The sequence below is a fragment of the Oreochromis aureus genome, unplaced genomic scaffold, assembly GCF_013358895.1.
Source record: "Oreochromis aureus strain Israel breed Guangdong unplaced genomic scaffold, ZZ_aureus HiC_scaffold_54, whole genome shotgun sequence".
Taxonomy (NCBI): Eukaryota; Metazoa; Chordata; class Actinopteri; order Cichliformes; family Cichlidae; genus Oreochromis; species Oreochromis aureus.
Window position 1 is genome coordinate 340100 of NW_024108952.1, and position 10103 is coordinate 350202.

Sequence of the window (10103 nt, forward strand, 5' to 3'; positions counted from 1 at the left end):
CAATGCATACAATGTCAGCATATGGTAGAGGCATTTCTTTATAAATCTTAAATAAGATGTAATAGAAAGGCTAAACACCTCTTCCTCTATTATAATAAACTGAGATCAGGAAACAGTACTTACAGAGCAAAAACAGGTATTTTAGTCACTTAGTCCGGTGAGGCTTAACACAAGATAGTTTATACTTGTTGTCTGAGAAATCCACGAAGCCTTCCACGGACACGTTCGGAGTGTGAGCTATCCGTTTTCTCCCAATGTGCGCCTCGGGTGAGAACCTGTTCCCAGTTAACGTCCCCGCAGCGTGGCATCTCTACAGCGTAACCCCGCTTCTTCATATCCTCTGCCGCTTCTGATGCACTCCTGTACAGGCGTGGACCGTTCTCCCAATGAATTCTCATCTTAGCTGGGTATGGTGTCTGGAAACGTATTTTTTGCTCTTTGAGGATCTTCTTAATGTCCTTGTATTCTTTGAGCTTGTTGTTAATCTCAGTCGGTAAGTCGTGTGTAAATGTGATAGTTTTGCCCTCATACGAAATTTTCTTAGCCCAAGCTGCTCTCAGGATTTTGTCTTTTATGTCATACCTCTGGAAATTAACCACAATAGACCTTGCAATTGCTATGTCTTGCGGCTTTGGTCCCAGTGATCGGTGAGCGCGCTGAATCTGCAACTCATCATCTTCGGGAAGGGCAAGTTCTTTCTTCATGAAGTTGTTAATGAATGCCATCATATCATTCCCCTCAGCACCTTCCTTAATTCCGTATATACGGAGGTTGTTGCGGCGCGATCTTCCTTCCAAGTCCGTGACTTTGGTCTGGAGAATTTTCTGCTGGTCCAGACAGTGAATTAGCGCATCTCTCAGGTCCACATTCACTGTCTCAAGTTCGTTCACACGTTGTTCTACTTCAGTTAACCTAGTGGCGTGGTTACGAATATCCACGATGACATCTTGTAGCTTCTGGTTCATCTCAGCCTTTAGGTTATTCAGATCTTCTTTGATTTCTTTCCTCATCTCTTGGATGTTATCGCTCAAATTTTGTATTGCTTTAGCCATTGTTAGCTCGTTTTCCTCACTTTGCTCCGTGCTCCTCTTCATGCTAGCTCCGTCGCCGTCGTAGTCCTGTAAGGTGTCTTTTGCCTCTCCGTAACTTTTGGAGCCCCCCTGTGTCTTTTTACATCTGCCTCCACGCATTGTATATCATTGTCGGTGTGAATCCGTTTATTGTATTGAGTTTGTGGAGTTTTCCTCACTTATGATCAGGAACGGTCAAAAAGTTAATCCGCCATCTTGGAGCACTCGCCGGAAGTCCGCTAAAATACATTTTAAAATATATTTATATATTTTGAAATATATAATTTTGGTTATTTTTTGGCCATTTTTCGTATATTTTAAAATATATTTAAAAAATATATTTATAATATATTTTGAAATGTGTTTTAACACATATATTTTTTGGCTGTTTTTTTAATATTTTGAAATATATTTATAAAATATATTTCAAAATACAATTTAAACTTATTTAAAATCATTCAAAAATATATAAATTTAACCCTTCATATATTTCTAAGAAAACACATTCACATGTAACAGCTGAAAGAAATCTTTATTTGATGTTTAAAACATACATATAGCATATCAATCAAGCAAGGAATATTCATTTTATAATTTTATTCTCATTACATACTTAAACATTCTAAAAGAAACACACACACACACATATATATACACACACATATACATATATGTGTGTGTATATATATGTGTGTGTGTATGTGTATATGTGTGTGTGATTGTATGAACATAAGTCAACATACTTAAAATGTAATTTCTTTTCCTTTTCCAGCAGTCTCCGTTCCCCCAGCTTTCACTGCAATCCTCAAAGCCCTTCTGGACACAGTGGGAAACCTCTTCCTTACCGCCACTGTAACAAACAAAAGTCACAGTTCTATTACTTTTATCAGAATTAAAATAAAAATATGATTTATGTTAGCTGGCTTCATTTAGCAAACAGATATTTCTGTTTATATAGATACAGATATTAATACAGATATATTTTACGCATAATTTTACCTCTTTTTTTTCCTAGATGGAAAGTCTATCCAGTTCACATTACAGTAATGCTAACACCCCTTTTGGTCGTCTCGCCTTACCCTCCAGCATTCATAAATCTGTTGACCTTCTTTGTCTGAGACCAACCACTACAATGCATCATCACCTATTGGTTTGTATTGGTAACGGTTACTTTACTGGAGCAGACACGCAGTTATTCTAGTAACGATCAGTGGCGGGGCGAACTGTCGTTACAGACGGAGAGCTACGGGCCGGAAGAGAAAGAGAGTTGAAGGAAAAACACTCACGGTTGCTGAATCAGGCGGTAGTCGGAGCTCCTCGGCACAGGCCCCGTGATCAGCTGATCACCGGCTGACAGAGGGCGGCACCCGGTCGCCAGCGGGTGACGGCGGCGCGGAATCGAGCTGGGTGGAGGACTTGGCCCGAGCACAGGTGTCACAGGCGGAAGGCCGAATCCGTCGGACGGACGACCCCCCGAGTCATGGAGGGCCACCAGAAGGCACGACGGAGGAGTTGGAGGGTCCTGTGGCGGGGGCCCCGGGTGACCAGCCACGAGGCGGGAGGAGTGAGCCCAGAGCAAGGCCTCCTGACGGCACCGGGATGGTACATAGAGCCTCCCCAGCTGGAAGGGGTGTCAGGCGGGACGGCTGGTACAGAGCGGCGGTCAGGGCATCCCGGATAGAGGCGGACCATCCAAGGGCCACCCCGCTTCCTGATGGCTGAAGATAGGGGATGAAAACCAGCGAAACAATGAGACGGTAGGATAGGTCTAGGGTCTCGTAAGAAGCGCCGTGAGGCCGTTCAACCCTGGGATAACTGCCTGAGAGCAAGCTTTCAGAACCTTGCTGTTCTTGGAGCCAGGGCGGTCGGCGAAGGTGGAAGTTGTCCAGGTTCGAAGAATAAGGCCCAGTCCACAGAGGGCCTGCCTTTGGGTTGCAGGATGGTACATAGAGCCTCAGCGGGAGTGTCAGGAGTGGTGTCCGCTTGGCAGAACGAATATGGATCAGATTCTGATGATCAGTCCAGATCAGAAATGGTTCCTTCGCTCCCAGGAGCCAATGCCGCCACTCCTCCAAGGCCCACTTGATGGCCAGGAGTTCTCGCTGTTCGCCGACGAAGAATAAGGCCCACTGGGCCTGCCTCGCTGAGTGTCAGAGAATTTCCAGTCCAGATCAGAAATAGCAGCATGGGTGAAGTTTTCCGTCCGGGCCGTGTTGAGAAATAGCAGCATGGGTGAAGTTTTCCGTCCGGGCCCGGCGCCAGCGCCAACATCGAGGCATCCACCTCCACCACGAAATCTCTGGCAGGATCAGGGTGGAGCAGGACGGGAGCCGTAGCAAACCCGGCGGATAAGGTCTCGGAATGCCTGTTTCGCACCTGGGGAGGCAGAAGGGCTTGGGCAGGTTAGCTGGTTTGGTGAGGGACGTCAGGGGGGCGACAATGGTGCTGAAATTGCGGATAAAGCGCCGATAGAAATTGGCAAAGCCCAGGAAGCTCTGTAGCTGCTTAAGGCTGAGGGCTGAGGCCACTGGGTCACGGCTTGGACCTTTGCGGGTCCATGGTCAGGCCATTGGAGGAGATGGTGAAGCCCAGGAAGGTGGTGGACCGCTGATGGAAGGCACACTTTTCCAGTTTGCAGAACAGCTGGTACTCGAGCAGCCTGCTCAGCACGGCCCGCACATGGCGAACATGGTCCACTTCGGTGCGGGAGTAGATCAAGATGTCATCCAGATAGGCAAACACCCACCGGCCCAGCATGTCCCGCAAGACATCGTTGATCAGATGTTGGAAGACAGCAGGGCTGTTGCAGAGGCCGAAGGGCATCACCAGATACTCCCAGTGCCCGTTAGGGGTGATGAAGGCCGTCTTCCATTCGTCCCCTTCCCTAATCCGCACCAAATTGTAGGCGCTGCGTAGGTCTAGTTTGGTGAAGACGCAGGCCTGGGAGAGGGAATCGAGTGCGGTGGATAGCAGAGGAAGAGGATGGCGGTTCTTAACAGTGACTTTATTCAAGCCCCGGTAGTCTATGCAGGGGCGAAGCCGCCGTCTTTCTTCTTGACAAAGAAGAATCCCGCAGCTGCAGGGGAGGTAGAAGGGCGAATGAAGCCCTGTTGGAGAGCCTCAGCGACGTACTCCTCCATGGCTCTGTTCTCTGCGGGTGACAGCGAGAACAGGCGACCACGAGGAGGGACCGCTCCCGGGAGGAGCTCGATGGCCATGTCGTAGGAGCGATGAGGAGGGAGAGCAGAGGCTCGCCTCTTACTGAAGACCTCAGACAGGTCATGGTAAGCCGGAGGGATCTTCTCCAGATCAATGGGCTCCGGGGGTGACGCCTCTGCTGACTTTGAGTCCTTTTCAGTCCGGAAGAGAAGGCAGCGGCGTGAACACCGGGGACCCCAGTCCAGGATCTGGCAGGAAGACCAGGAGACGTGGGGGTCATGTTGACGGAACCAGGGGTATCCGAGGATGAGAGGAGAGGAAGTGGCCGAGACTACTAGAAACCGGATCTCCTCCTGATGATCCCCGACAGACATGCGGACTGGCTGGGTCTGGAACTGGATCGGGTAGGGTTGGAGTGGTCGCCCGTCTACTGAGGTCACCGGGAGGAATCGGTCGACGGAAGTCAACGGAATGCGAAGCCGAGAGGCTAGTTTTTGATCGATGAAGTTCTCAGCGGCTCCGGTGTCCAGGAGGGCTTCAGATGAGAGCTGTTGGTGTTTCAGGTGAAATGTTACCGGCAACAGAAAACGAGAGGGGTCAGAGGGTGGGAAGGGCCAGGTGGGACACCCCGCAGTCTACCTGGCGTCGTCGTTTCCGGCCGTGGCGGGCACTGGGGACGACGGTGTCGAGCTGATCCACAGTAGGCGCAGAGGCCCTCACGCCAGCGTCTCTCTCTCTCCTCTTTGGGGAGTCCACCCAGCTGCATGGGCTCCTCGCTGGATGTGCTGCTTGGGCTAGCCATGGCTCCATCAGAGGGGGGAGGAGGTCGCGACGACGTGGTCCTCTGAGGCTGGAAGGGTTTGAAGGCCCGAGGGGTATGGCGAGGCCGCGACATCACACGTTGGTCAATCTTCAGCGTGAGGTCCACGGCCTCATCCAGGGTTTTAGGGGCCTCACGGCCGGTCATCTCGTCTCGGATGTAGTCAGCCAGTCCCTCCAGAAAAATAGAGCGCAGAGAAGCATCTCCCCACTGTAGCTTAGCGGCCAGGGTGCGGAATTGAGAGGCAAAGTGACAGACGGGTCGACTGCCCTGGCGTAGATGAAGCAACTGTGACTCCACTTCCACTTCGCTGCTGGGGGGAACAAACGTCTTTTTTAATTCCTCCACAAACAGGGCATAGTCATTGCAAGCTGCCGATTTATTGTAGTAGAGAGCCGCGGCCCATTCCTGAGCCTGGCCAGACAAGAGAGAGGTTAGTAGTGCAACCTTTGCACGGGCGGTGGCGTATTTAGTGGGCTGGCACTCGAACAGCATGTCTAAAGTGGCAAGCAAACCATCAGGCCGGCCATCAACTCCGTTCCACTTATCTGGCATTCCGATCCGGGGCTCCGCGCTCACCGGCGCCGGCTGACGTTGCAGCGAGGTGACGGAAGTGGAAAGTTGGAGGACCGTTTCGGTGAGGGACTCCACTTTTGTGCACATCCGATCAACTACACCGCGAAGATATAGAACTTCGGCTTTCAGCCGTTCGAATTCCGCTGGGTCTATAGCAGGCTCAGACATCCTGTCACGGCGGGGCGAGCTACACACGGTAGCTCGGCGTGCCTGTGTGGCGTGCTGACTAGACCCAAGCGCGGCTACGGCTAGCGGTGGGTTTGGAGCAGACACGCAGTTATTCTAGTAACGATCAGTGCACAAAGCGTGGCTTCGGAACTGTCGTTACAGACGGAGAGCAAGCGGAGCCGGGAAGAGAAAGAGAGTTGAAGGGAAAAACACTCACGGTTGCTGAATCAGGCGGAGACTGACGTCGGCAGAGTTTCGGAGCTCCTGACATGAAGAGAATGATGTCTGAGCGGCGAACAGGTGGGTGGCGCCTCTCTTTTAACCCCGGCCCCGTGATCAGCTGATCACCGGCTGACACTTTACAACCTATTTTAATGGTTGTAAAGTAAGTTACTTGTGCTGTATGCAATTTTAGATACACAGAAAGTCTTCACTTACTATATATGGCTGTCATAGTGTCCTTATGAAGGGCAGTTCTTCGCTCTGCGCTGATGTCCGTTTTGCTCTGTCCTCCTATAAAAAGCATGAACATTTGAGTGTTTGACTAGTTTTAGATTTCCAAAAATCTGATATTTGTACAACTAAACATTTGAACTACAATGATATGCGATATACTTTTATGGGTACTTTTTGGTAAAGAAACTGGTGACAGAGTTGTAGGCTTTTTAGAATACTATTAGCTAACCATTTGAACTGACTTTCAAAGCTGTTTACCTTTTAAATTGCTGTGGATCAAAACCTCCAGTGGGAAGGCGGCCATTAGAAGAACACGCACCATTGAACCTGAAAATAACAAAATCAAACAAAAAACAGAACAATATATAAGAGTCAGGTAGGGTAATAAATCTCTTCCGAAGCAATATAGTTCATTTTGGGTGAAAAACAAAACATTCCTCTAAAATATATATACTGACATCAGCAATCAACATCATGATTGTAATTATTTCCTTTTTAGTACATCTACTGCTGTGTGCATGTGTCAAGCACTACGACTGTATCTATGCATATAAATTCACCATATATATCCTGCAAAAATGTTTTGTTATAGTCAAAAAGGCAAACAAACAAAGGCATTCAATCAGAGGTGAGAAATTAATTGGGAATATCAATTATAGGTGAACTATTCTTTACCTATTAGCAATCAAGCTTCTTTAACCAAGAAGCTTGAAATATTTGAATGTAAAATAAAATAAATAAATAATAATAAAAATAACATGATGTAATTAAAATGCACAACTTACATTAAGGAAATCTGCATTTGTATCCACAGGCTAAAAGTAAAACAGTAAATGTGTTAGTAATAGTACAGGTATTTGTAAAAAAAAAAAAAGAGGCAGTAACTGTGACTCTTCTAGTCGGATGCTAAATGCAGAGATTTATATTTACAGTATAATACTGCATGTACAGGTAGCTGTGTTGTGAACTGTAACTGAATATTAGAGAATCTCAGAGAAATTAAATGTATTTATTTTTTGAATTTATCAATCATAAAACCGTCTGTTTTGAAGGCCTGTTACGATAACAACTTTTTGTTGGTCGGTATATTGACCAATAAACAATTGCGACAAGTTATGTCATTGTCATTTTAAGACCATTTTATGTCTTTGAATGTATAATCATAATATAACACCATAATAATGCAAGATCTACACACTTTCAATTGTCAAACCAACAAAATATAAAATAAAATAAATAAATATTTAGATCATGGAAATTAGGTATCAAAATATTAGATACCGTAAAAACTTGAATAAATAGTAAATTTTCTAACAAATAGAAAACAATGTTATTTAATGTTATTGTGTTGTTTTTATTATATTTTATTTTTGTAAATATAATGGCAGATAAATTGCATCATCAACAGTTATTGAGGTCATGTACATGTATTGTGTGTTAAGTCAATATATCGATTATTGTGACAGGCCTACTGTTTTGGTATCATAACAAGCTTGTCAAACATGCATGACCACTAAGCAATGTCTAAGCAGTAGTACTGGTCTGAATGACAACAAACATAACTAGTGTTTTGGAAAATCTGTTAGAAAACAGTTATTTCAATAATTATGATTAGCATGTGACACAGACACTGCATAAAAAACTACAACAACAAATACTTACTTTAGGAGGATGGGGGAGGGCAGCATGAGGTTGAGACTTTGACATCTGTAAGAAACAAATTCATGTATTACAAACAAGTCACTTAAAAATACATTAATGTGGCAGACTGTTCCCTGTTCAGATGCAGTGTGTAAGTACAATCAGGGCTGTCACAACAATGGGGTGGGGCCAAGTGGCCGCAACCCTAGGTACAATGTGCAGGTATATATAATTACATATAATATATGTGAATAAAGCAAGCATCAGTTTAGGTTAGTCCCTGTGCTGACTGATGCTTGCTAGGTTTATATGATTGCAAACTGCACAAAAACAACAACAGCAACAACATTAATGACAATGACAAACAAAATTACTTACATTTATGTAAATCTCACATCAGGAAGATCTGCATTCGATTTCATGGGCTGAAATAAATAGGCAGAAACATTACTGCTAAAAAAACAAAAAACAAAAACTCTAAAAAGCCTAAAAATGACTTAAAAGGCAAGGAAATGTGGAACATTGTAATTAGCGAACACTAATTAAGCATAACTGTGCTTTGTTTCTAACCTTGGTAAGTACTCTGTAGCCAGAAGGACAGGTGGGATTTCTGTGAAAGCCAAATTAAATGTGAATAGGTTTTGATAGTTATTGTATATAACAAGTGTAAAACAGTTTTATTTGTATTTTTTTCCCTTTCTGAGAAGGCAGAATAATAAGAAAAGGCAAAAGTACGTCACAATATAATCAATTAAGTTACATATTTTGATTACCAAATTATGGAAGCGTGGAGCTGCCACCCAGGCAAAAGAAAAATAGAAGTATATCACGTTATAACGTGAAAAGTTTATTGTTCTAACATTATGGTTTTCATGTATGTATAATATAATATCATGTTATTACAATATACATAATTATCACGTTCGCACAATATTGTACGGACGTGATAATGATGTACATTGTTCGTACAATGTTGTTCAAACATGAAAAGTATATTGTATAAACATGATAGTATATTGTTAGAACGATAAACTTTTCACGTTATAACGTGATATACTTCTATTTTTCTTTGCCTGGTGGCAGCTCCACGCCTCCGTACAAATAAGCGAGAATAAAGTAATATTATATGAGAAAAGGCACCTGCTAGCTTGATGATGGAGGCTTCATAGACCGGCCACCCACCTGCTTCTTGTCGCCACTCCACCAAATAAAGGTCCGTTTCCTCCATGCCGGCTAATTATTCATCCTCATTAAAATCTCGTATATGTTCAGTTGGCAGAATTGAGAATTTTACATCTTCCAACCACTTAATTAAAGCGAACATAATCGGCTTGTTTCTTCCCGTCTCCTGTATCCGGCCGTTCCTCTCGCTGTCGGAATTTGCGCCTCAGAGACATCGTTATTTTTCAAAAAAAAGAAAGAAAGAAAGAAAGAAAGAAACAGCAACAACTAATAAAGAGAATTTTTGCACATTCATTGCACATTTGTGGGAATGTTTAAATATTTAATTTTTATTAATTACTTTTCATTATATCTTTATTTTTTAAACCACCATGGCAATGCGCATGCGCATACTCTCCTGCACGCAAAGGGCTTTGGAGTTGATGTAATGTCGCAATGCATTGTGGGAGCGCAGCACCATCTTGGCAGGCCACGAATCAAAACAAGATTGCTACGAACCATTCTGAAACGTAGCTCAAAAGAAAAATGACGGTATAGAGACAGATTGTGTCCAGATTCAAAGAGAAGGTACTTGATTGTTGAAATGTGGACCCGTATGAAATACGGCCGTGGAGTAGAAATCCTGAAGACCAAACCGCTATTGACTTAGCATGATCTACTCTCATACCTTGTCTGTGGAGTCAGCGCATACACGGCGCACCAATTTCGCAATTATAAATCTCTGGAGGCGCACATCCAATTCACCAAGGACTGGGTACAAGATTTGGCTATTTTTAAGCCTCCACGTTGTGAGTATGCCGTCATTCAAGCAAAGGTAAGTCAGCTTGAGTACTGCGAGTAAAATGCGTTTGATCCCCCCCGAACATTCAAATTAGTGCAAGCATAAATTCATTCATGAGGGGGAAATTACAGTGAGAACATGTAGAGGCTCTGTTAGAGGGATAACATAGTGCATTGATGTGACATTGTCCTAAGGATTTAGTTATTCTTTATGGTTAAAGAAATTGCCCTAATTAATTCATATTTATTAT

General features: G+C 44.4%; 1 long non-coding RNA gene across 2 annotated transcripts; it reads right to left on the reverse strand.

Annotated features, from left to right (window-relative positions):
• Window positions 1–1880: 1880 nt before the first annotated feature.
• On the reverse strand, window positions 1881–9066 carry LOC120437094. Of its 2 annotated transcripts, none has more exons than XR_005610826.1 (8): window positions 9031–9066; window positions 8461–8500; window positions 8269–8315; window positions 7912–7956; window positions 7035–7064; window positions 6508–6576; window positions 6232–6303; window positions 1881–1920 (listed from the first exon to the last, which is right to left on the reverse strand). It is a non-coding gene; the product is annotated as an uncharacterized LOC120437094 (long non-coding RNA). The 2 variants fall into 2 exon arrangements; XR_005610825.1 differs by having other exon boundaries at window positions 6232–6306.
• Between the last annotated feature and the right edge of the window lie 1037 nt (window positions 9067–10103).